Raw genomic sequence first — 27,728 nt, 5'->3', positions numbered from 1 at the left:
TTTTCGTCACATTTGCATCAAGTGGGAGGACTTCGAACAATCAACTTCACCACATCATTCAGACTTCACAATATCACCGTGGACTTCACAACATGAGCAACACATCACACAGACAAAGGAGCTCAACTCTCCGTTCAACGGCAACGTCATCGCACCCAGTTCCACACATCCCCTGTGTCCCACCCATTGCCCCCACTTCCTCTGTCACCCACACTAACCTGCTTTCTCCCCTTTCTCAGTCCTGATCAAGAGACTTTGACCTGAATCCTTCACTGTTGCTCATTCCACAGGTGCCTCCTGACCTGCTGAGCTTTGCCAGCAGTTCAGGGTTTTATTTCAGACCAGTGGGATTTATCCCGGGATGTGGAAATATTCCACACTGCCTGTGAATAAAGAAAGTGGATGGAAGTGAAACTCGAGCATGTCCAGGGCAGCCGAGCGACAGCGCCGGTCTCACACCCGGGTGGGAGCAGTAACGGCTGATCTCCAGTCCCTGAAAGAGAAAGGAAGTCAGTGAGAGCAGCTTAGTGTCCCTCAGTGCTGGAACAGCCAGGAGACTCAGGGACACCCATCCTGGGTTATTTCACAGTGTATTTCACAGACCGGGATCATCAGTCTGTTCCCCCTCTCTGCCCACACACCCAGAATGTACACTGTAAACTTACACCGTCACTGCTGACCTGACACTGGCTGCTGGTTCACACATCACACTGCAACACCTTCAGCAGTCAAAATACCACACGGCAACTCTGCCTGAGATCACAGCTTGAATGAAGGCACCGGGTTAAATTAAAAGCAACAGCAGGATTGAGCAGATCTCACCCACAGAATTATACAGCAGTGTAACAGGCCATTAACGTGGCCCAGGTCCATCACCAGCACCTACAGAGTTAACAGAGATGAACAGGGTGAGGACCTGTGTGGAACTATGCACCAGGAACACCGACAGCTGCCAGAACTGGATAGTAAATGGCCAGGACTTGTTCAAGTATCTGGGCTCCCATGTTCGCAGAGAAGTGGTGATTCCCCTGTTGATGCAACATGCCAGGCCCTCTGCCAAACCAGTGCTGAGACGTTCACGGCAGCTCTTGTTATACAGGAGGGAACTCTCCAGCGGGACCAGTCTCCTGATCATTCACGTTTGTTACACTCACTGAACAACCAGGTTACATCAGCTGCTCCCAGAATAGCGCTGCTGTGGGAATTCCAGACTTAAAGTGACATGCCAAAGATCGGAATGTAATCTTTGGCAGAGAGCACCGGGTAAAGTGTACAGGGGCTGTGCCACATAGGGAAGGGATCACTGAGGATCCTGGGGCTTCACTATTTGGGGCCAATACTGTTTCTGACTGTGTCCTGCTCTGGCTACACCGGGCTCTGAGGTCTGCAGTGACTGAGACTGAATTAACCCATTCCAGTTCTGCAACCGTGGGAATGTGTAACCAGGGGACGGAGGTAGGAACAAAGTTGAAGGTCAAATGAGGACAGTGTTGATAAATCCCATATCACGTGATTAACTTCCCACAGCAAGGGAAGGATGGCTGCCGCCCTTCCCTTGCCTGGTCCCTGTGTGACTCCAGTCCCACCAATGTGGTTGTCCCTGCAGTACCCGTGCCAGGCCATTGGTTGTACCGAGACCTGAGGGGGGAAGGTGGCCACGTTCACAATGCTGTCGGGAATGTCAGACACAGGGCTGTCTGAGGGCAATGCGTGTGGGTGAGGGTCTCGGGGGAGGTCTGTGTGGACGGCTCCTGGTCTCACCAGTGTGAAAGGTGTTTAACCTGGTGCACTGAGTCCTGGGAATCAGTGAGGTGGACCAAAGAGTGACAGGACTGTGTGTGCCGTTGACCAGTGCTGCTCTGAGGCCTGAATGAACCCCTAGAGGTCCCATCAGATTTATAAATTCATCCATTCATAAAAGTGTACAGGATGGAAACAAGCCTTTCGGCACAACTTGTCCATGCTGACCAAGGTGGCCATGTGCACCAATTCCATTTCCCTGCGTTTGGTCCATATTCCCCGAAAACGTTCATCTCCCTGTCCCTGTCCATGTGTTTGCTTTAACTGTGTCATTGTATCTGCCTCTGCCACCTCCGCTGGCAGCTCGTTTCATTTACCCATTGACCCACCAATCTCTGTGTGGAACCCTCACCCCTCAGACTCCCTGTGAATATTTCCCCTCTTCCCTTCACTCTGTGACCTCTACGTTTACACTCCCCCACTCTGGGGAGAAGGCTGTGACTCTGCCCCTCATAATTTTACAAACCTCTGTAAGGTCAACCTCAGCCACTTTCACTCCAGGGAAACAGTCCCAGCCGATCCAATCCCCCAAACCCTCCAATCCAGGCAACGTCCTTGTGAAGCTTTCCTGCCCCCTCCCCATTTTAATCACATCCTTCCCACAGCATCGGACTGGAACTTCACACAACACTTCACACCAACACCTTGCAGAACTGGAACATGAGGTCCCACCTCCAGCACTGACGGCCTCTGTCGATGAAGGCAAGCATGTCATGTGCCTTCTTCAAACCCCTGCCTACCTATGTTGCCACCTGCAGGGAACTATGTACCTGTACCTCTCGATCTCTCTGTTCAACAACACCAGCCGGGGCACTGCCATTCACCATGGATGTCCCGGCATGCTTTAAATCCCCAAAAAATGCATCACTTCCCATGTGTCTGAGTTAAATTCCACCTGCCATTCCTTTGCCCACTTTACCAGTCGATCAGTGTTCTGTTGTAACTTCAGACAACATTCCTCACTGTCCACGACACCACCAATTGTGGAGCCATCTGTGAACTTACTGATCACACCCCCAACATTCTGCTCCAAAAATGAATATAGATGACAAACAACAGGGGAGCCGCACCCATCCCTGCCGCACATCACTGGCCACAGGCCTCCAATCTGAAACACAACCCTCCCCTCCTACCCCTGCCTCCTTCCACCAAGTCAGTGCTGTATTCATTCAGTAGCTCACCCTCTGTCCCATGTGATCTCACCTTCCAGACCAGCCTACCAGGAAGGACGTGTTCAGGGCCTTGCCAAAAGCCATGTGGACAACTTTTACCAGCCTGTCCTCATCAAACTTCTTCGTCACCACTGCAAACAAAACAAAGTCGAATTTGTAAGACATCATTTCCCACGGACAAAGCAATGCTGACTGTCCCTGACCAGTCCCTGCCTTTCCAAATGCTGGTAGATCCTGTCCCTCAGAATCCCCTCCAGTAACATTCCCACCACTGATGTGAGGCTCAACACCCTGTAGTTCTCTGGCTTGTCCTTGCAGCCTTCTTCAATAAAGCACAGCATTATCCACCCTCCTGTCTTCCAGTACTTCACTGATGGTTAAAGATGATATAACATTCTCTGCCAGAGCACCAGCAATGTCTTCACCAACTTGCCAAACATCCTCATCTAGAGACACCAGGGTTTCTCCAGGTCATCTGCACCTTCACTTCCATTTTGTCAGTGTGTTTCAGGCTATCACTGTCCCTTCAATCTCCTCACCAACTCCCATGTCTTTCTCTGCAGTAAATAAAGATGTCCAGTGTCCATGTAAAAACTCACTCATGTCCTGTGGCTCCACATATAGACAACAACACTGGTCCCTGCAGGGACATATTTCCTCCAATGTTGCCCATTTGCTATGAATATACTCACAGAATCCTTCAGGACTCCCCGTTACATTATTGGCCAGAGATGTCTCATGTCCTCTCTTTGCTTTTATAACTTCCCTTTAAGTATACTCCTACATTTCTTATCCTCCTCCAGGGATGTACTTCATCTGAGCGTCTAAACCTGACGTGTGCCTCCTTGTGTTTGCTGACCAGATCCTCAACATCCATCATGAATCTAATTCCCTTCCCTCACCCTGCCAGCCTTGCTGTTCACTCTAACAGGGACACTTTGGCCCTGAGTTTCCTCTCCCACCTTTAAAGACTCCCACTTGCTGGAAATCCTTTGACCTGTTAACAGACTCTCCCAATCAACCTTGCAAGTTTCTGTCCCATGATATCAAAATTTGCCTCTCCCCAATTTTAATTCATGGACGAGCCCTATCTTTTCCCATCACTATTTAAAATATAATGGGATTATGGTAACTGGCCCCACAGTGCACCCCCACTGACACGTCAGTCACTGCCCAGCATTATGTCCCAGGAGGAGGTTGTGTGTTGCCCCCTCTATGGGAGGAACAACTTCACATTGCTTAAAAATCCTTCCCTGGACCCACTCAACATATGTTGCTCCATCTCATCCCTTCACACTGCAGCCGTCCCAGTCAGTATTAGGGAAGTTATAATCACTGACGTAAACCTGTTCATTTCCCTCCACAGATGCTGCCTGACCTGCTGAGTTCCTCCAGCACGTTTTGTGTATTACTGTCACTGCATATCATTCCGACAGCTATCTGCGATAACCCTGCACATCCCTCCTCAAGATCCTGCTGGCTATTAGCAGGAGGAGGGGGTGGAGGTGGGCAGGGAGTGGATATCTCATCATCCCATCAAAGTGAGCACACCTTTCTGATTTCTATGTTCTACACATTTTGCTTCGCTGGACTTTCTGGATTATACTTTGCAAGGACCGCTGTGATGTTCTCCTGATCAAAACTGCAACTTCCCTCCACCTCTCTCATACCCCAAGCATACCGGCAAATTGAACCATAGAACCATACAGCACAAAACAAGCCCTTCGGCCCACCGTGTCATGCCGTCCATCAGACCACCGTCACACTACTTAACCCCTTCCTCCCGCATATCCCTCTAACTCACGTTCCTCCATATGCCTATCCAACAAGCTCTTGAACCTGTTCAATGTATCTGCCTCCACCACAACCCCAGGCAGTGCATTCCATGCACCAACCACTCTTTGGGTGAAAAACATCCCTCTGACATCTCCCCTGAACCTCACACCCATAACCTTAAAGCCATGACCTCTCATCTTGAGCATTGGTGCCCTGGGAAGGAGGCGCTGACTGTCTACTCTATCTATTCCTCTCAATATTTTATATACCTCTATCATGTCTCCTCTCATCCTCCTCCTTTCCAGTGAATAAAGCCCTAGCACCTTAAGCCTCTCCTCATATTCAATACCCTCCAATCCAGGCAGCATCCTGGTAACTCTCCTCTGCACCCTCTCCAATGCCTCCACATCCTTCCTATAATGAGGCGACCAGAAATGAACACAGTACTCTAAGTGTGGCCTAACTAGAGTTTTGTAAAGCTGCATCATAACCTCGTGGCTCTTAAACTCAATCCCATGATTTATGAAAGCCAACATCCCATTGGCCTTCTTAACTGCTCTTTCCACCTGTGAGGCAACTTTCAATGAACTGTGAATATGAACCCCCAGATCCCTCTGCTCCTCCACACTGCCAAGTACCTTGCCGTTTACCCTGTACTCTGCCCTGGAGTTGGTCCTTCCAAAGTGTACCACCTCACACTTCTCTGGATTGAACTCCATCTGCCACTTGTCAGCCCAGCTCTGCATCCTATCAATATCCCTCTGTAAGCTCCGACAGCCCTCCACACTATCCACAACACTGCCTATCTTAGTGTTGTCCGCAAACTTACTAACCCAGCCCTCCACCCCCTCATCTAAGTCATCTATAAATATCACAAAAAGTAGAGGTCCCAGAACCGATCTCTGCAGGACACCACTAGTCACTGCCCTCCAATCCGAGGGCACTCCTTCCACCACAACCCTCTGCTTTCTACATGCAAGCCAATTCCTAATCCACACAGCCAAGCTTCCTTGGATCCCTAGGCCTCTGACCTTCTGAAGAAGCCTACCATGAGGAACCTTATCAAACACCTTAATAAAATCCATGTAAACCACTTCCACCACACTGCCCTCATCAATCTTCCTGGTCATCTCCTCAAAGAACTCCATCAGGCTTGTGAGGCAAGATCTTTCCCTCACAAAGCCATGCTGGCTGTCCCTAATCAGTCCATGATTCTCAAGGTGTTCATAAATCCTATCCCTTAGAATCCTTTCTAACAGCTTACCCACCACAGACGTGAGACTCACCGGTCTATAATTCCCTGGCCTATCCCTATTACCTTTTTTGAACAAGGGGACCACATTCGCAACACTCCAATCCTCCGGCACCACCCCCGTAGACAACGAGGACTCAAAGATCCTTACTAGCAGTTCAGCAACCTCCTCCCTAGCCTCTCGAAGCAGCCTGGGGAAAATCCCGTCAGTCCCCGGAGATTTATCTGTCTTAATATTATTTAACAACTTCAACACATCCTCTCTCTTGATGTCAACAACCTCGAGAACATTACCCCTACCAGCACTCCCTTCCACATAATCAAGACCCCTCTCCCTGGTGAATACCGAAGAGAAGTACTCATTGAGAACTTCTCCCACTTCCGCCGCCTCCAGGCAAATTCTCCCACCTTTGTCCTTAATCGGACCTACCTTCACCCTAGCCATCCTCCTACCCTTCACGTACAGCTGCCTGCCCCACCCTGTAACAGTGATAACATAATAATCCCATGTGCCTACACATGCCCTGGGTTCACTCGCCCGACCCGTCATTAACATCAACACAGTTTAGGCCATCAGACCCTCCTCACTCCCTGCCTTGCCCCTGCCTGTCCCGTCTCTTTGTCTCGCTCACTGCAACCTCCAGATTTGCTTCATCCTTCCCATCTGCTACATTCACACTTTGGATCCCATTCCCGCACAAGACCAGTTTAAACCCTGACGAGCAGCACCAGCAAATCCCTCCGCCAGATGATTGGTTCCCCCTCCAGTTCAGGTGCAGCCCATCCCCCTTGTACAGGTCACCTCTGCCCCAGGAGAGATCCCAATGGTCCAAGAAGCTGACCCCTTCCCTCCTGCACCAGCTCATCAGCCACACACTCACCTGCCCTGTGCTCCTGTTCCTCCCCTCACCAGCAGGTGGCACGGGCAGTGATCCAGAGATTACAGCCCTTCAGCTCCTGCTTCTGAACCTTCTGCCGATCTCCCCATATTCACTCTGCAGGACCCCATCCCTTTTCCTCCCCGTGTTGTTGGTCCCAATGTGCACAACGACCTCTGGCTGCTCACCCTCCCCCTTGAGAATGTTCTGGAACCACTGGGGGACGTCCTTGACCTTGGCACCCAGGGGACAACTCACCATCCTGGAGCCTTGTTCATGGCCACAGAGTCTCCTGTCTGTCCCCCTCACTGTGGGGTCTCCTAACACTGCAGCTGCCCTTGTCTCCACCCTCCCCTGCTGTACACCAGAGCCAGTCGTTGTGCCACAGGCCTGGTTGCTGTTGCTCTCCTCTGAAAGGCCATCCCCCCAGCAGGTTGTCCTTCTAGTGCCCACTGAACAGGGGAATGGGTAAGGAGTCACCTTCCTGGAAGCCCTCAGTGTTGTCCAGACATCAGGAAGTATCGGAGATTGTGGCCCAAAGTGCCCCAGTTCTGCCTCTGCCTATGGCTGCCCTCCATAGTGATGGGACACGGGTTACATTTCCATGTTGAACAACACTTGGGGGAAGTGCTGGGCGGAGCACGGACACCAGGTGCACTGTGGGGGGAGGATTTCACCCTCCCTGCAGACAGCCGGCAGTCTCACCAGTGACCGAGCCGGTCCACTATTGAAGGGTGTATCTGTCAGACCCGGCTCCAGAGCTGATGGAACAACTAACGTGGGGGGTGGGAGGTCACTGACAGGTCCTGCTCCTTGCACCACTGGTCACAGCTGCAGGTGTCCATGGTGACAGTGGTGGGGTGTCGACAGCCAAGACCTCGATACCGCCCAACACTGGGACTTTGGTGGGTCTTGTCACTGAGAACCGATACATCAGATGGATCATTGACAGATCAGCTGCTCAGAAATGGAACTCTGTGATGCTCTGTGTGTAGAAGCAACAGCATCTGATCCCCCTACAATCGACACTCATTGTACTGGAAGCAGAGACCAGTACACCCGGGGAATATAGTGCGGGAGACAGGTCAGTCTAACACTCCACACTGTACAGCAGGTACAACGACCAGGTAAATTCGAACATTGCATCATCAGAAGACAGAGCAGTGGCGACCAAGCATAGGACCAAATGGACAATGATCAGTCCATCCCCAGCACTGCACTTTGAGCAGACACAACAGGACATCCCCAGCAGTGCACGGAAAGCATCAATCTGGTACAGCACACAGTACGGAGTCAGGGTAGTACAACTGCCACACGGTACTGTCAGAAAACAGGAAAATGGAACAGACAATGCTGTCTGGGAAGCACAGACAAAAAGGGAGATTGAGGGTTCAACATTGGACCGCAAGGTTACAGAGCACTATACCCCCAGCATTGTACTGTAAGGAGACATACAAGTACACCCCAACACTGTAGTATGGAGGGACAGACGAGTACAGCACAAAAAAGGTACTGAATGGGGACAGACCAGGACACTCCAACACTGTATTGTAAGGCGACAGACCAGTACACTTCCAACACTGTACTGCAAGGGGACAGAGCAGTAGAAATTCAAAACTACTCTAAGGGAACAGACCTGTAAACCCCAGCACTGCACTGTAAGGGGACAGACCTGTACAAACAGAAAAGTATACTGTAAGGGGACAGACCAGTACACCCCCAAAATTCTATGTAAGGGGCCAGAACAGTACACCCCCAACACTGTATGTAAGGGGCCAGAACAGAACACCCCCAAAACTGTACTGTAAGGGGACAAACAGTACACTCCCAACACCATATTGTAAGGGGAAAGAGCAGCACATCAAAGCAGTGTACTGTCAGGGGACACACCAGTACTTTCCCAATATTGTACAGCAAGGGGACAGACCAGCATATTCACAACACTGTACTGTAAGGGATAGACCAGCATACCCCCAACACTGTACTGTAAGGGGACAGACCAGTACACACCCAACATTGTACTGTAAGGGGACAGACCAGTACACACCCAACATTGCACTGTAAGGGGACAGACCAGTACACCCCCAACTCTGTACTGTAAGGGGACAGACCAGTACACCCCCAACTCTGTACTGTAAGGGGACAGACCAGTACACCCCCAACTCTGTACTGTAAGGGGACAGACCAGTACACACCCAACAGTGTACTGTAAGGGGACAGACCAGTACATCCGCAAAAGTGTACTGTAAGGGGACAGACCAGCACACCCCAACACTGTACTGTAAGGGGACAGACCAGCACACCGCCAACACTTTACTGTAAGGGGACAGACCAGTAAACTCCCAACAGTGTACCGTAAGGGGACAGTCCAGTACACCCCCAACACTGTACCATAAGGGGACAGTCCAGTACCCCCCCCCAACACTGTACTGTAAAGGGACAGACCAGTACATCCCCAACACTGTACTGTAAAGGGACAGACCAGTACATCCCCAACACTGTACTGTAAAGGGACAGACCAGTACACGCCCAACATTGTACTGTAAGGGGACAGTCCAGTACATCCCCAACAATGTACTGTAAGGGGACAGACCAGTACACCCCCAACAAGGTACTATAAAGGGAAAGACCAGTACATCCCCAACACTTCATGTAAGGGGACAGACCAGAACATCTGAAGCTGTACTGAAAGGGGACTGACCAGTACATGCACAACACTGTATTATAAAGGGACAGACCAGTTCATCCCCAGAACTGTACTTTAAGGGGACAGACCAGCACATTCGCAAATCTCTGCTGTATGGGAACAGACCAGTATTCCCCTGACACTGGAGTGTGATGGTACAGACCATTACATACCCAACACTGTGCTGTAATGTGACAGAACAGTACACCCCCAACACTGTACTGTAAGGGGACAAACCAGTTCACCCCAACACTGTACTGTAAGGAGACAGACCAGTTCACCCCCAACACTGTACTGCAAGAGGACAGACCAGTCCATCTCCAAAACTGTACTGCAAGGGTTCGGACCAGTACTCCCCCAACACTGTATTTTAAGGGGACAGACCAATAAACCCCTAACACTGTACTGTAAGGGGCCATACCAGTACTTCCCCAACACTGCACAATTTGCAGAAAGACTAGTACAGGCTTGTGGTACTATACTGTAACATAACATAGCAATCAATACTCCTCACTCCAAGGACCCAGATCAATCCACCCATAGTAACCCACTGCAAGGACATAATTCTCTCCTCACTGAGTACTTCACTGCAAGGACACTTGCCTCTTCCCCCGCAGTAACAAAGGACACAAAGGGGGCTGGTGTATTGTGTCCAATTTCACCACCAATGGTACGGTTTATAGACCACTGGTCAGGTGGGGGTCATCAGTTTATTCCTGCCGGTGGTGAAGTTGTGCTTGTTCACAGCTCCATGAGGCTCTTGTACATTCATACCCCTCTACTACCCCAGTGTCACAGTGACGTCAATGCCGCATGTGGTTTACACTTTGTATCAAAAGCACAGTTTTTAACACTATTTGCTTTAACAGAAGTAAAAGGAATGCCAACCTGGGTTTCTGCAGTTGTGGCATCAGTGAATGTATTTTCAGTGTTGTTGTTCAGACATTCAGGGAGTGGTGCTTGGTGTTGTATTTTGTTCCCAGAGAGATGCACACCACTGAAAAATAAATTGGAGTTAATTTTCACCAGGTTAATATTTTTCAGCTCTGTCATAGACAGGCACAACATCTGATGGAGCCAGTTCCTGTGCACTGGGGCCTTAAACTGAACACTGGATTTAATATCAGAAATTTGACCACACACAATAAAAATCGTACTGTTTTGTCGAATACTATCCACCTGAAGTAACTTACTGTTAGGGTGAAGCTGAATACACACATATCATTTCACTGTAAGGTCACAGTTGTGGAGGGGAACAGTAACTCATGGCAAGAACAAGCTCGATACACCCACACTCACTCACTGTACAGGCACAGCTCTATAAGCCCACGGTACATGACTGTAAGAACGTATTTCCATTCACCCCCTGCAACTCCCTCTTAGGTCACAGCTCTGTACATCTACTGGAGGTCACTGTACCAACACATCTCTTTTCACACACAGTACTTCACTGCAATGAAACAGCTGTGTACACCTAAACAATAATATTGCAGGGACACAGGCCTTTTCACCCACAGCACCTCAATGTGTAGACACAAATGGATACGCACACAGGACCTTGCTGAGCAGACAGAGAAGTATACACACAGTACTCATGGTAGATACAAACATGGAGGGATTACCTCACTGTGAAAACACAGATGTACACAACTACAGTACCTCACTGTACAGACATGAATGTACGCACCCACAGTACCTAACACTACAGACACAGATCTACACATTCACAGTACCAAACTAAACAGACAGAGATGTGCACACACACTGTCCCTCACTGTTTGCTGCTTTTTCAATGTACAGCACCCTGCTGAAAAACACCTTACGGAATGTACCTGACATCACCTCACTCTCAGTATATAGTTTTATACACCAACCATAACGTATTGCATTGACACAGTTCTATCCACTCACTGTGCCTAATGATAAATATAAATCTCTTCACACACACACAATCCCTCGGGAGAAGCCTGCTGGTCGTCAATGGAGTAACAACTATTTGCCATTGATCCTACTTTATCTAGCTTTTGCAACCCTGTTTGAAATCCTTTTTCCAACTGTGATATTACTCCACTATCACTTCAAGGGGTGCCAAAGGAACTAAAACTACCAAGGAAGATGACCATCCTGCATCTTTTAATCTATTTTACAATTGCTTGGTAAACATATAGATGATTCTTCCGAACAATTTCAACAGCAATTTCAACAGCTTAATTCCAAGTTGGACTCTATTCAAAAACCTTACACGATCATCATTAACGAATTGCCGTGAATGAAGCGACTCTTTCGATTTTGGATGGGAAAATGGATGACTTATTAAAGCTTTGTAAAAAGCAATCAAATCCAATGAGAAATTAACGCAGAAGCTTATCTATTTAGATAACAGAAGTAGAAGAAACGATTTATGAATTCTGGGTCTTAAAGAATTGGGTGAAGGTAACCAGCCTACGGAATTCTTTACAAACCTTTCAGCTCAACTATTTCCTACTACTTTAAAATCTCTGTCTAAGGTTGATCGAGCACACAGATCACCGCTGTACAAACCTCCTATGGAAGACAGACCCAGGTCAATGATTATCTGTCTGCATGACTTTCAAATTAAAGAGCTTCTAATTCATGACTCCTGAAGAGGAATGATTAATTACCAAGATTACAAGATCAGAAATGTTGAAGATTTCTCACCCGAGGTTATGAATGAACACGTTAAATTTAAAAAGGTCATGTCAGAACATTATAACAAAGGCTTCAAGCCTTCTCTTCATTCCCCTGCAAGGCTTAGAATTATTCTGAAAAATGGCTCACAGAAGTAGTTTCATTTGTCTGAAGAGGCTCATGATTTTCGGGAAGCTGAGGATTAATTGACTCTGTACTTTTCTGCATGAACATTTATCGTTTTTACTCTTGATAACCCCCGACTAATACCTTGAATGTCTCAGTCTTTTGATTTTTGATCTTTTTTGATATGTTACTTTACATATATTCTTTTGAGGTTCTTTATTAACAAGACAATAAGGATACTTGTTATTTTATAAGTTCGAAATTGTGCTTTTTTCAGTTTACTCTTTTGACTGGGTTGGAATTATCTAACCTTGAAACATAAGGAGCAGGACTGCTTGGGTTAATACGCTGTCTGTAGGATTAGCTGCCAGCCGTCTATTGGTCAGCTTTCTGTCTTTGGGTGGAGGGAGGGGGGATAGGTTCTCTCTTTGGAATCTGCTTTAGGCTCTCAGCCAGGTCTGTTGCTTGGTTACCTTATCTGCAAGTTCACTGTTTGGTTTGAATCTACATTCCAGTGGAGTTAGTTTATTATCCTTACTTTTTAATTACATTTAAACAATATTAAAATGGATCAAATTATTAATTTACATAGTTTTAGCATGAAAGTGTTAAATCACCCTGTGAAATGAAATAAGACTTTTCCCTATACTAAAAAATTCAAGGTCCCAATTATCTTTTTACAAGAAACTCATATACGTACGTGTGATATTTCACGCCTTTTCAGTTGATGGAAAGGACTGCAGTTTCATTCCTCTTTCCGAGCTAAATCTATGGGGGGTCTCAATTGTTGTAGATAATACAGTTTCATTTGTACAACACAAGGTAATAACTGATACTCATGGATGTTTTGTTTGGTATCAGGTCAATTAGATAATAGATTAATGGTATTTGCCAATATTTATGCCCCAAATATGGATGACCCAGGATTATTTGAACGAATTCTTGCACTCTTGCCAGATTTGAATCTTTATTCTCTGATTTTAGGAGGAGACGAATTTTTGGTTGGATTCAAGATTAAATAGGTCATGTACTAAACCAGAAGCTCTTAATACATCAGCTTTATTTCGTCAATCGTTTTTAATGAAATTTGTCATTACTGATGTTTGGCATTTTTTACATCCAGAAGATAGAGATTATTCGTTGTTTTCTCATGTTCACCATACATATTCCAGAATTGACTTTTTTTATTGATAGTCAAATGATTCCATCAGTTTGATCCAGTGAATATGAAGAGATTCCACTTTCAAATCATGCTCTTGTGTTTTTATGTTTAAACCTCCCCGGACTCCCTCAAACACATAGATTTTGCCATTTTAACTTAGCATTGTTATCTGATGAAGACTTCTTAAAATTTTTGGAGAAACAAATTATTCTTTTGTTTAAAGAGAATACGCCGGGAGAGACTTCCAGTCTTATCATATGGGATGTGTTTAAAGCCTTTATTGGAGGACAAATTATCTCTTGTACGGTAAACATTCAGAAAAACCTAACAGACAGTGAACTGATTTAGCTAATCAATTGAAAATACTAGACCAAAAATATGCCTTGGAGCATGTAGTAGGAAAGCACATGGCTATCATGTGACATTAAAACACTGACCCCTCTGTTCGGACGAGAGCATTGCTTATCAGATTGGAAGTGACACTAATGTCAATCAAGGTTTGGCTCCACCCCACCCATCAAGTGTAAGCATAGGGATTGGCCTTGGAAAGCACATTTTTCCTGGGCCTGCCTGACCATTGGCCTTGGTAAACACCTTTGTCCTTGACCCCTAAACCATTGGCCTGTCTAAATTATCTGGTCTCACTCCACCCAGACTTCCAACACTATAAAGAATGCTGCACATTTCTGGCTCACTCTCTCGACTGCACAGGAATACTGAAACAATGCTGCAGAGACCATTGGCTAAAGAGTGCACCACTACAGGGTTTGGAAGTGTCTTAGTCAGATTCCAGGGAGTGTTAGAGCCAATTTTTGTCTAGGTCAAGGTCAGGCATTGAAGTGTTTATCCCTTGATAGGTTGTAACTTGTTTATTGTGTGTGTGTGTGTGTGTGTGTCTCACCTTCATGGTGATTTTGCTTACTTTTGTGATCTCCTGTGTGTGTGTGTGTGTGTGTGTGTGTGTGTGTGTGTGTGTGTGTGTGTGTGTGTACATTCGTTCCCATTCATGCTGTTCCTGTGTTTGTCTTTGTGATTAAACTATTTTTAAGATCCAAAGCCTGTGTCCAGAGTCCTTAATCTTTAAGATCCCCAAAGAACCTTTTTCACACAACAGATCCAGATCCTGCGTTATACAAAAGGTGAGTCAAAATTAAGACTAAATATGATCTCCTTTTAACATATTTAATTGAGAGTCAACTTTTAAAAGATAAAAGTCAATTTTATATTCATGGAGATAAAAACAGGTAAATTACTGGCTAACTAATTAAAAACTATTGCTAGATGGCAAATTAAAGAAATTTACAAAGAGGACAACTGATCATTTAGAAATAAATGATACTTATAGAGAACGTTATTCTGAACTGTATAGTTCTGATTCTCCTAAAGACGATATTGTAATGAATAATTTTTTCAACCAATTAAACATTCCTACACTCTCTGCTGATAACCGAAAACAATTGGCTCAATCTATTGCTTATGAGGAAATCACCAAGGTGAAACATTCATTGCACTCTGGTAAGACTCTGAGTCATGATGGATTTCCAGGACAATTTTATAAGGCCTTTGCCTCTTTGCTTATACCTGATTTATGTTCTGTTTTTTGGGACTCTTTTAAATTAGGTAGGTTAGCACAATCCTTCAATGAAGCTTCCATTTCACTTATTCTTAAGAAAAAGAAGAACCCAATGGAATCTTCTTCGTACAGACCAATTTCTTTACTTAATGTTGATGTTAAAATTTTATCTAAAGTTTTAGCTCATAGATTGGAAAATATTTTACCATTAATTATATCTGATGATCAGACTGGATTTATTACAAATCACTATTCCCATTTTAATATTCATCATTTACTGAATATTATCTACTCTGCCTCTACGGAAATGTCAGAATGTGTGATATCTCTACATGCCGTGAAGGCCTTTGATCTGTTTGAATGGAGTTATTTATTTAAAACTTCAGAGAAATTTAACTTTGGGGCCGATTTCATTCAATGAATAAATTACTTTATTTATCCCCCTCTGTTCATGTTCTTACCAACTTTCAAAATTCTAAACCTTTTAAACTTCAATGTGGAACAAGACAGGGATGCCCTTTGTGCCCTTTGCTGTTCAATCTGGCTTTAGAACCCTTCACTATTGCTGTCTGAGAAACTAGAGATATCGCTGGTATCTTTAGAAGAGGTATTACCCACAAAGTTTTGCACTATGCTGACGATTTACTGCTTTTTATCTCTAATGTTGCGACCACCTATTCTTTCTCTATTTACCTGTTTTAGCCAGTTTTTAGGATATAAACTGAATTTATACAATAGTGAACTTCTCCCTTTGAATAACCTGCTTGCATTTCATACTAACCTTCCTCTTAAAATTGGAAGAAATCATTTTACATATTTGGCTGTAACAATTACTAAAAATTATAAACACTTATTTAAAGAAAACCTTCTCACCTTATTGAACTATGTGAAAAGGGTTTTATCAAATTGGTCACCTCTCTCTATATTATTGATTGGCTGAATTAATTCTATTAAAGTGAATATTTTACCTAAATTGATATACTTATTTCAGGCCTGACATCTTTTTATTCCTAAATCCTTTTTGATTCTCTCAATTCAAATATAACTTCTAGAACATAGAACATAGAAAAACTACAGCACAATGCAGGCCCTTTGGCCCACAAAGCTGTGCTGAACATGTCCCTACCCTAGAAATTATGAGGCTTACCCATTTTTCTCAGCTCCATATACCTATCTAACAGTCTCTTAAAAGACCCTATCGTATCAGCCTCCACCACCGTTGCCGGCAGCCCATTCCATGCACTCACCATTCTCTGAGTAAAAAACTTACCCCTGAAATCCCCTTTATACCTACTCCCCAGCACCTTAAACCTATGTCTCTTGTGGCCACCATTTCAGCCCTGGGGAAAAGCCTCTGACTATCTACTCTAGCAATACCTCTCATCATCTTATACACCTCTATCAGGTCTCCCTCATCCTCCATCGCTCCAAGGAGAAAAGGCCGAGTTCCCTCAACCTGCTTTCATAAGGCATGCTCCGCATTCCAGGCAGCATCCTAGTAAATCTGCTCTGCACCCTTTCCATTGCTTCCACATCCTTCCTCTAGTGAGGCGACCAGAACTGATCACAGTACTCCAAGTGGGGTCTACCCAGGGACCTATATGGCTGCAACAATACCTTTTGGCTCCTAAATTCAATTCCCCGATTGATGAAGGACAATACACCATATGCCTTCTTAACCACAGAGTCAACCTGTGCAGCCGCTTTGAGCATCCTATGGACTCGGATCCCAAGATCCCTCTGTTCTCCACACTGCCAAGAGTCCTACCATTAAGACTATATTCTGCCATCATATTTGACCTACCAAAATGAACCACTTCACACTTATCTGGGTTGAACTGCATCTGCCACTTCTCAGCCCAACTTTGTATCCTATCTATGTCCCTCTGTAACCTCTGACAGCCCTCCAAACTATCCACAACACACCCAACCTTTGCGTCATCCGCAAACTTACTAACCCACCCCTCCACTTCCTCATACAGGTCGTCTATAAAAATCACAAAGAGCAAGGGCCCCAATCCCTGAGGTACATCACTGGTTACACAAGATCCCTGAGGTACATCACTGGTTACACATGGAAAAACAAACATCCTAGAGTAAACTTTCTGAAAGTGAACTTTACTTAAACAAAATGGAGGTTTTGCCTTACCCAACTTTAGGATTTATCACTGGACAGTCAATATACGAAATCTTACAGTTTGGTTACACGACATTAATCATGAGGCTTGTCCAGTATGGGGTTCTTTGGAAGCTAAATCTGTGAAAAATGTTTCTATTATTTCTTTGCTTGGCTCTTCACTTCCTTTATCAGTGAATAAACTAACCGATGTTCTGCTAGTTAAACATGCTTTGAGGACTTGGCTGCAATTTAGAAAATATGATGGTTTATGGAGAATTTCTTTGTCCAGTCCCATTTTCACTAATTGTTTTTTTAAAGCTTCAAAGACTGATGTAGTTTTTAAAGAGTGAGATAGATTGGTTCTTACTTGTTTTCAGGATGTGTTTGTTGGAGGAAATCTCCCTTTGTTTGTACAATTGCCAACTAAATATAGTTTACCAAAACCCCACTTTTTTCAATATTTACAAACCAGAGACTTCCTCTGATCTCAATTACATACATTCCCTATGAGTCCTGATAAGAACTTAGAAGATGTAATTTTTAATTTGAAGCCTTGTTAAGATGGCTAATATTTATGGGAGGTTATTAGGAACAAGTAAGGTTCCCTTGGACAAAATCAAAAACGCTTGGGAACAAGATTTGCACATTTCAATTTGAGGAAACTTGGAATGAAATTTTTAAGTTGGTCAATACTTCATCATTTTGTGCACGTCACTCCCTCCTTCAGTTTAAAGTGCTCCATAGAGCTCACTTGTCCAAAGACAAGGATCGTGTTTTTATTCAGAGATCTCATTATTGTGATAAATCCAATAATGGAGAGGCTTCTTTAATCCACATGTTTTGGACATGTTCAAGCTTTAAAAAATACTGGATAGAGGTATTTCAAACTTTCTCTGTGCACTTTAAAATAAATGTTATGCCTAATCCTTTGACTGCATTATTTAGGATTGCTGGAGAAAAAGATACAACTTTGGAGACTTCTGATTTCTATGTATTGGCCTTTATTTCTCTTGTAGCCAGGAGGGCTGTGTTGCGTAAATGGTAGTAAGTGACACTGCCTACTCATGTTCAATGGTTACGGGATGTTATATCAGACCTAAATTTTGAGAAGATCTGTTGTTCAATTTCTGAATCTAAGTTAGACTTTCAAACCTTGTGGGGACCTTTTTTTGAACTATTTTCAAAACCTTTGATCTGGTGTAAAGTACAGATATTGGCTGATATTATTATGTGTTAAAGGATTTTCTTTGTCCTTCTTTATTTACCAAACAACTTTGGTCTTGGTTGTGGGTTTAGATTTTTTTATATCATAAAATTATTCCAATTTAATTGTTACTAATTAACTATCATTTCGTTTATCAATATGGGGTGTTGTGATTTCGTCTGATTTAACACAATGTATTTTGTTGCATTTTATCTATTTTCTAATTTCTGTACTCTGTATTTTCTATGTGGAATCAATAAAAAATATTGTAAAAAGAAATAAAATTCCTTACTGAGATCTCAGCTGTAAACACACTGAGCACCGCACTGCAACAACACAGCTCTTCACTCTGAGTAAGGACAAAGTCCTGTACACCCACAGGACATCATTGAACAGACACAGGTCTGTACATTCACAGTACTTCACAGTAAGATACAGCTCCATACACCAGCAGCATCTCTCTGTAAGAACACAGTGCTGAACAGCTACTGTACCCCACAGTAAGGGCACTGCTATTTAGGCCCACTGTGTCCACACAGTTCTGGACACAAATAGTCCGTCATTTTCAGGACATTTCCTGAGACACCTACATAACTGCACTGAAGTGATGCAGATCTCTGCACCCAGAGTGCCGCATTTTAACATACCCCTACAGTAACTCACTGGACACAGACCTAAACAACAAATTAGTTCACCATATGGACACAGCACCATACACACTGAGCACCTCACTGTGAGAGCACATTCCCATATATACCTGCAGTAACATAATGCAAAGATGAAGCTCTGGGCACACATCGTACCTCACAGTAAGGACATAGCTGAATACACCACAGTACCTCACCGTAAGGATACAACTCCACACAGCTGCAGTACCTCATGTACAGACACAGCAGCAGAAACACACTTTAAACATATGTTGGGGTCCAGTGCAGCTCTTCAGATCTCATCACAAATCCCCAGTGCACTGACCACTGGTCAGTTGGTAGCCATCAGTTTATTCCTGCCATTGGTGAATTGCACTTGGTCACAGTTCCCTGAGGCTCTTGTACATACATAACTCACTCCTGCCCTGGTGTCACAGTTATGTCACGGCGGCATGAGTTCCACACTTTGTATCAGAAACACATTGTGTAAAGTTATATTTTAATTGTAACAATCAGCCAGGAATGCCAACCAGCTTCCTGCGGTTCTGTTGTCAATGAATTGTTGCTCATGCATTCCCATCACTGCAGTGCAGACCACAAGGCAGGATGGTTCATGTTGCCTTTTGTTCCCAGAGGGACGTTCAACACTGAAGAAGGATGGGAGTCACCGTTAACCAGGTTGATCTATTTTAATCATGGAAGCAGACAGACAGAACTGTTTATGGAGCCACCCGCTGTGCACTGCAGCCTGAATTGAGAAGCAGACCTGAGATAAGAGATCGGGCCACATTTACAAAGCATTGTGGTCTGGCTAAATAAATAGAAAGCTGAAGTAACTCACTGTGAGGACAAAGTTCAATACATGCACATCACCGCACTGCAAGGTCACAGGTTTTAAGAATCACAATAAATCATGGAGTGAACACCCACAGTACCTCGCTGTAAGGACACATCCCCAGGCACCCACAGTACCTCACTGTAAGGACACATCCCCAGACACACACAGTGCCTCACTGTAAGGGCACATCCCCAGACCCCCACTGTACCCCACTGTAAGGACACATCCCCAGACACCAATTGTACCCCACTGTAAGGACACATCCCCAGACACCCACTGTAAGGGCACATCCCCAGACACCCACTGTAAGGACATATCCCCAGACACAAACAGTACCCCACTGTAAGGACACGTCCCCAGACACCCTCAGTACCTCACTGTAAGGACATATCCTCAGACACACACAGTACCTCACTGTAAGGACATATCCCCAGACACCCACAGTACCTCACTGTAAGGACACATCCCCAGACACCCACTGTACCCCACTGTAAGGGCACATCTCCAGACACCCACTGTAAGGACATATCCCCAGACACAAACAGTACCCCACTGTAAGGACACGTCCCCAGACACCCTCAGTACCTCACTGTAAGGACACATCCCCAGACACCCACAGTACCTCACTAGTCCCCACAATACCTCCTTATAAGGAAACAGCTCTAGATACCCTCAAGTCCTCAGTGAACAAAATAATTCACTGTAAAAACAAATCTATATTCCTTCAGAATACCTCACTCTAATAACACACACACACACACACACACACACACACACACACACACACACAACTTCACTACAAATGCAAAGATCTGTTAACACAGATCATCACACTCATAGGACACAGCCGTATACAGATTAATCACCTCACTGCAAGGACACAGCCCTATGGACGCTGATCCTCACTGTCAGGTCACCCCTCTTTACACAATAATCATGTCAGTGTAATGACAACCCTCTGTACACACTGCTCCTCACTGTAAGGACAGAGCTCTATACTCCAGCAGTAACTTACTGGAAGGACAAAGCTCTGTACACCTGCCGTAACTCACTGTGAGGACACATCTCTGTACACCAGCAGCAGTTCACGGCAAGGCCACAGCCCTGTACACCAGCAGTAACTCACTGTAAGGACACAGCCCTGTACACCAGTAGTAACTCGCTGTAAGGGCACAGCTCTGTACACCAGCAGTAACTCTGTGCAAGGACGAGTCTCTGTACACCAGCATTAACTCAGTGAAGTGACAGAGACCTTTGTGACAGTGTGGGGAGTGCACACTTTCTTCTTCCTATGGATGGGAAATAAAGGACTGGGAGGCAGAGGTTCAAGTTGAGAGTGGAGTGATTTATTGGGAATATAACAGGCTAGATTTTCTTTCAGACAGTGAATGATATATGGAATGAGCTGTGACAGGAAGTGACTGAAGCAGGTACATTTGCAACATTTTGAAGTTAATTTTCAATGATAACATTTGCAATTAACATGAGCTCAATGTTGGACCCGTGGATAGGAAAGGGTCAGAGGAATATGGACCAAGTGTGGGAAAATACAATGAGCTAAGACGGGCATGCTGGTCAGCATGGAACAGTTGGGCCAAATGTTCAGATGATTCGATGACACAATGAATCCATCGGTAACGGACTGTCAGCACACTGCTCTGTACACCAGTAGTCATGCACCACAAGGGGCCAGACACACACAGACACAGTCACAGCAGCACTAACTCACAGGGAACACACCAGTGCTAATTCATGTACAGAAGCAGCAGCATAGACCAGTTCTAACTGACTGTAATGACAAACTCTATATACAAGCAGAAACTCATAATAAAGACACAGCTCCATACAGCAGCACCAAGCCAACATGCATTCAACGACACATACACCAAGAGTACATCACCAACAGGACACATCACAATTCACTCCATTTCCCCAGAGTAAGGACACAGCCCAATAAATACACTCAACATCACAGCAAAGATACATTATTTTTGGAAAACAACTACATCCCTGCAAGGACGCATTCCGTACTCATGCGCAACATCACTGGAAGGACACCTTTCAAGACACCCGGAATATATCGGTGAGGATACATTCTCTGCACCCATACGGCAGCACTGTAACCATACATTCTGGGCACACACAAAATATAATGCAAGAAGATATTCCGCAATCCACATGGCATCAGTCTATGGTTAAAATTTATGCAGACACACAATGCTGTTCCAAGGATATATTCCTCAGACACACACGATCTAACAGTGAGGACACAGATCATTGCATGCACAATAATTAGCATTAAATGGATTCTTTCTATACACACACAATGAAACAATTTGTCTCATCCATACACCCACACTGCATCAGTGTAAGGACACATTCTGTACACACACACTGCATCAGTGTAAGGACACATTCTACACACCCACACTGCATCAGTGTAAGGACACATTCTGTACACCCACACTGCATCAGTGTAAGGACACATTCTACACACCCACACTGCATCAGTGTACGGACGCATTCTATACACCTACACAGCATCAGTGTAAGGACTCATTCTGTACACCCACACTGCATCCGTGGAAGGACACATTCTATACACCCACACTGCATCAATGTAAGGACACATTCTATAAAACCCACACTGCATCAGTGTAAGGACACATTCTGTACACCCACACTGCATCAGTGTAAGGACACATTCTGTACACCCACACTGCATCAGTGTAAGGACACATTCTGTACACCCACACTGCATCAGTGTAAGGACACATTCTATAAAACCCACACTAAATCGCTGTACGGATACATTGTATACACATTCTGGGGTAGTGGGGGGGGAGAGATCGGGAGGTGTTTGGTGCCGGGAGGGAGGGGATTGAAATGTGAGCGAGGTGGAGGAAGGCGAGAGAGCAGGGAGCAAGGGGGAGCGGGAGTGTGGAGTGTAATGAGGGAGTGGGAGAGTGGAGGAGGATGATTAAGGGGGATGGATGAGGGATGTTCGAGGTAGGTGGGTGTGAATTTGGAGGGTTGCAATGGCGGGCAATGGACGGGGAGTGAGGGAGGATGGAGGGGGAAGGAGGGAGGAAGAATGAGAGGGGGAGGGATGGTGAAGGATCTGGAGAGGGTGTGAGGGGGAGGGATGAAGAGAGGAGAGAGGGAACGTGAGAGTGAGGGGAATGTGGAGAAGGGTAAAGGGAATAGAGGGAGTGGGAGGGGGAGGGATTAGAGGGAGCGGTAGTGGAGAGTGGGTAGAGGGAGTGGAAGGAGAGTGAGTAGTGGGAGTAAGAGGAGGAGGGAGTGGGAGGGTGTGGAGGGGAATGAGTAGGGGAGAGGGAGGGAGGGAGTGTGGAGGCAGTGGGAGAAGAGGGGGAGGGGGATGGAGGGGGAAACAAAGGGGTGATGTGGGAGGGGGAATAGGATGGGCAGGGACTGGGTATGGAGTGAGGATGGGGAGGGGGATGGAGAGGGAGTGAAGATGGGGAGGGGGAGGGAGATAGTGGGGAGGGAGATAGTGGGGAGGGGGAAAGGGATTGGGAGAGAGGGGGAAAGAGTAGAACGAGGGAGAAAGAAAGCGGCGTGAGGAGAGGGAGACAGAGAGAGATGGGGAGAGAGAGTGAAAGAGAGAAAGCGAGAGGAGAGAAGGGGGGAGGGCGAGAGCGAGATTATGAGACGGGGACATTGAGGGAGGAATCCGTGGACCGCACTGGGAGAGACGGTGTGACTGAGGAATAAAGGTCGAAGCCGCGACAGAAACAGGGGCTTCCTGGCAGGAAGAACGGCTGAGATTTTCCAGGCGAATCTCCCGACTCGTCCGAAACAAGATCCGAGGAAACGGAACCCGAATTAGTTTTAAACATCCGCAAACTGCTCCACCCAACACAGACCCAAATAGAGACCGGAATATGTTCTGCGGGAGGACAGGGGAGGGAGGGGCTGAGCCCTCGGGGAGTTCGGAGAGGAACGGCGACACAATGCAAACCTGTTTATCCAGCGAGGGCTCTCTGCAAACACTCCCCGGTTGATAGATTCGGGCGGGGGCGGGCTCGGTGAGAAACAGGAGGTTCGGGCGGCAGGTGAGCGCTGCCCCGTACTCTTCACTCGATCTCTCTCGATTATTCCTTTGTGGTCACTTTTAATATATTTTGATGCAGTACTTCAAATGGCAATCTCTCCCCCAGTCTGCGGTTGTTGCGCTCGTCGTTGTATTTACTGTTGTGTGTATCATTATACAGTTTACTCTTCAAACTTCCTGCGACCGATGCATTTCATGCATCCTGCAGACAAAGGAAACGGCAGCGAGGCTCTCAGCTTACACTTGGCTCTCTGACAACGACGTGTCCCCAGGTGTGGGAGTGGGGGGGGGGGGTGGGGTGGGGGGAGGGAGGTACAGAATGAACGGTCGATGCACAACCAGCAAATGTCGGCAGCAGAACCAGTTAACAAAGAGGAAATATGCAGAAACGATCCAAACAGCAACATCCCAACGAAGCGAGGGCCATCACCACAGAGAAACAACGTGTGTGATCGGGACACAGGGATCAGGTGCATCACATCCACCCCCCAGGCTGAGCGAAGTTCAGCTCTGATCGGTGTTAACCAGAGGAGAAGCACTGACCTGGAACATCCAGCTCAGGCCCGTGAGAGTGAGACGGAGAACGGAGATTCGGGCAGTGGCGGGGAGAGAGACGAGAGGGGTGGACAGGTGAAAGCGACAGTAACTGTGAGACGAGGGTTGAGACGGAATAAGTGCGACCTTTGGGAATTAAAACACAGTGCAGTCGGACAAGGTCCAGCGGCAGAGAGGGGAGGGCGAGAATGGAACCGCGCAGAGAAGCCGAGAAAGAGAAAAAAATGTTCGTTCGGATCATGGAAAAGAGAGTCGGATATTGTGGAGGGAGGAGGGAGCGGGGAGGGAGGATACATTAGAGAGGGTGAGGCAGAGAATCAAGTCAAATAACAGAGTGTGGCAGCAAAGGAGCAAGTGCGAGGGAGAAGGAGAGAGAAACACAGAACAGCGACACAAGGCAAACCTGTGCATCCAGTGAGGGGCTCTCCCCAGACCCGCACTGACAGCTCACCCGTTGCTGAATCCGCTGGAGACCAGCACCGACCTGCATTTGCAGCGGCAGGTGAAGCTTCACCGGCCCCTCAGCCACACACGAAGGGGCAACACTGAAGCTCGCAGGTTGCCTCCCGCTGCTCTCCGTCTCTCCCCCGGCAACGGCACGTCACCAGGTGAGTTGGAGGTGGGGCGTCACTGGGTGGGCTGGAGGTGGGCTGGGCGTATGTCTGGGCTCAGAATAAACAGTCGGTGGCACAACAAGGGATCTGCATTGATGCCGACAGCAGGAACATTGTGAACAGAGGAGGGAAACCGCACACCCGGCAGCAGCTCGCACACAGGGATTGTTTCTGCAGGGAATCTCGGCGCGGAGTCGTCAAACGTCAATTCCGGAGACGGTTCAAATAAACTAGGGTCAGTCAGGCGGAAAGTGGTGAAGTTGATTATATTACATTCTTGTCCTCTGTCCCAGGGTGCATGAAATGCACCGGTCGCAGGAAGTTTGCAGAGTAAACGGTATAATGATACACACAACAGTAAATACAACGACGAGCGCAACAGCCGCAGACTGGGGCAGAGATTGCCGTTTGAAGCACTGTATCAAAATATATTAAAGTGACCACAAGGGAATAATCGAGAGAGATCGAGTGTAGAGTACGGGGCAGTGCCACCGGGAAGGGGTGTGAGAGAGGTGACTGGGTCAGAAGTCTGACAGCCGTGGGGAAGAAGCTGCGCTTGTGTGGCCGTCGGGGCGTTCAATCTCCTGCATCTTCCCCCGGACGGTAGAAGAGAGAAAAGGGCATGGCCAGGGTGACAGGGATCCTTGCTGAAAACATCCCGCAGGGTGAGAAGATACACAGGGACCGGACGGAGCGCACAGCAGCAGCAATCACCGTGCAGACACAGAGACTGCAGATGCTGGGATCTGGAGAACAGAGCAAGGTGCCGGAGGAACTCAGCGGGTCGGGCAGCACCTGTGGAGGGAAATGGACTCGATGTTTCGGGTCGAGACCCTTCACCTGGACTGAAAGATAGAGGGGAGAGAGGCAGCACAAAGAAGTGAGGGGAAGGGCTGGAGCAAGAGCTGGAAAGCGTCAGGTGGATCCAGGTGAGGGGGTGATGGGCAGGTGGGGGAGGGAGGAGCGGAAATAGCGGCAGAGGCGGGGAGGTGACAGGTGGAGGCAACAAAGGGCTGCAGCTGGTGGGAAGGAAAGGAAGGTGGATCTTGGAATCAAATTAGGGAGGCGGGGAGGGCAGATGGGAACAGTGGGGGGGGGGGGTTGGAGAGGAGACCCAGTGGGCGGAGTGTGGGAGATGGGCAGACGGAGTGGGTAGAGGAGGGGAAACAGGGCGATGGGGCTGGGGTGGGTGCAGGAGGAACTGGGTGATCAGGAGGAGACAGAAAAGGGACAGAGCGGGAGCAGGAATCTTTATATTTACTCAGTGGGATATAATTCAATAGAAACACTGAGCCGGCAGAGCCAGGCCGGCAGTGAGGATCACCTGGCCGAATGGAACAGCGGCATTGGTCACACTGACCTCACCCGCTGCTCGACCGACTCCACTTCTCCCGTGTCAACCCTTGTCTCACAGGTACTGCCGCTCTCACCTGTTGTCCCTCGGGGTCTGTCCACCCCTCTCGTCTCTCTCCCCGCCACTGCCCAAATCTCCGTTCTCGGTCTCACTCTCACGGCCCTGAGCTGGATGTTCCAGGTCAGTGCTTCTCCTCTGGTTAACACCGATCAGAGCTGAACTTCGCTCAGCCTGGGGGGTGGATGTGATGCACCGGATCCCTGTGTCCCGATCACACACGTTGTTTCTCTGTGGTGATGGCCCGCGCTTCGTTGGGATGTTGCTGTTTGGATCGTTTCTGCACATTTCCTCTTTGTTAACTGGTTCTGCTGCCGAAATTTGCTGGTTGTGCATCGACTGTTCATTCTGATCCTCACTCCCACAGCACCCCTCCCCCTCCCCTGCCCCCAGCCCCACCCCCACTCCCCTGGGGATAGGTCGTTGTCAGAGAGCCAAGTGTAACCTGAGAGCCTCGCTGCCGTTTCCTTTGTCTGCAGATCCGGTTGCGGTGCAGCGCTCACCTGCCGCCGAACCTCCGTTCCTCACCGAGGCCGCCCCGCACTCCCACCCCGGCGGCCTGAACCTACCAACCGGCGAGTGTTTGCAGGATAAACAGGTTTGCAATATGTCGCCGTTCCTCTCCGAACTCCGCGAGGGCTCAGCCCCTCCTTCCCCCCCTCCCTCCCCTGTCCCACACCGGTCCTATTCATTCTCGCCTCCCCACCCGCCTGCTCCTCCTCCACTACCTCCTCCCACTCCCCCCTCCCCTTCCTCTCCTAATCCCTCTCACCCACCTCCTCTTCTCCCTCCCGTCCTCCACCTCCCCACTGCCCACTCTGCCCCTCTTCCCCTCACGCCTTCCCCCACCCCTGCTCTCATTTCCCCCTCCCCTCTCATCTTTTCCATCTGCTCCCCCTTTCCACTGTCCACCCCCCCACCCTCGACCCCCCACGCCCCTGCACCCCTCCCCTAACACCTACCTCCTCGTTGCCTTCACCCCTCCCCAACTTCCCCCTCCTCCCCTCCTGAAACCCCTTCATTCCCCACTTCCTGATACCACCTCGCCCTCTCCCCCACACCCCACTCCCCCCACATTCCCCATTCCCACCCCACCACCCTCTCCCCTCCCTCCACCATCTCACCTCCCTGCACCCCTCCCCTCCAGCCCCTCCCCACCCCTGCCTCTAACCTCCATCCCTTCTCCTA

General features: G+C 47.3%; 1 long non-coding RNA gene across 1 annotated transcript; it reads right to left on the bottom strand.

Annotated features, from left to right (window-relative positions):
• Positions 1 to 3,034: 3,034 nt before the first annotated feature.
• On the bottom strand, positions 3,035 to 25,181 carry LOC127579512 (uncharacterized). Its single transcript, XR_007957683.1, has 4 exons — positions 24,967 to 25,181; positions 23,868 to 24,162; positions 10,453 to 10,561; positions 3,035 to 3,103 (listed from the first exon to the last, which is right to left on the bottom strand). It is a non-coding gene; the product is annotated as an uncharacterized LOC127579512 (long non-coding RNA).
• Positions 25,182 to 27,728: the final 2,547 nt, after the last annotated feature.

Source organism: Pristis pectinata, chromosome 17, assembly GCF_009764475.1.
Source record: "Pristis pectinata isolate sPriPec2 chromosome 17, sPriPec2.1.pri, whole genome shotgun sequence".
In the NCBI taxonomy this organism is placed as follows: domain Eukaryota; kingdom Metazoa; phylum Chordata; class Chondrichthyes; order Rhinopristiformes; family Pristidae; genus Pristis; species Pristis pectinata.
This window is presented reverse-complemented; position numbering and strand designations above follow the sequence as displayed.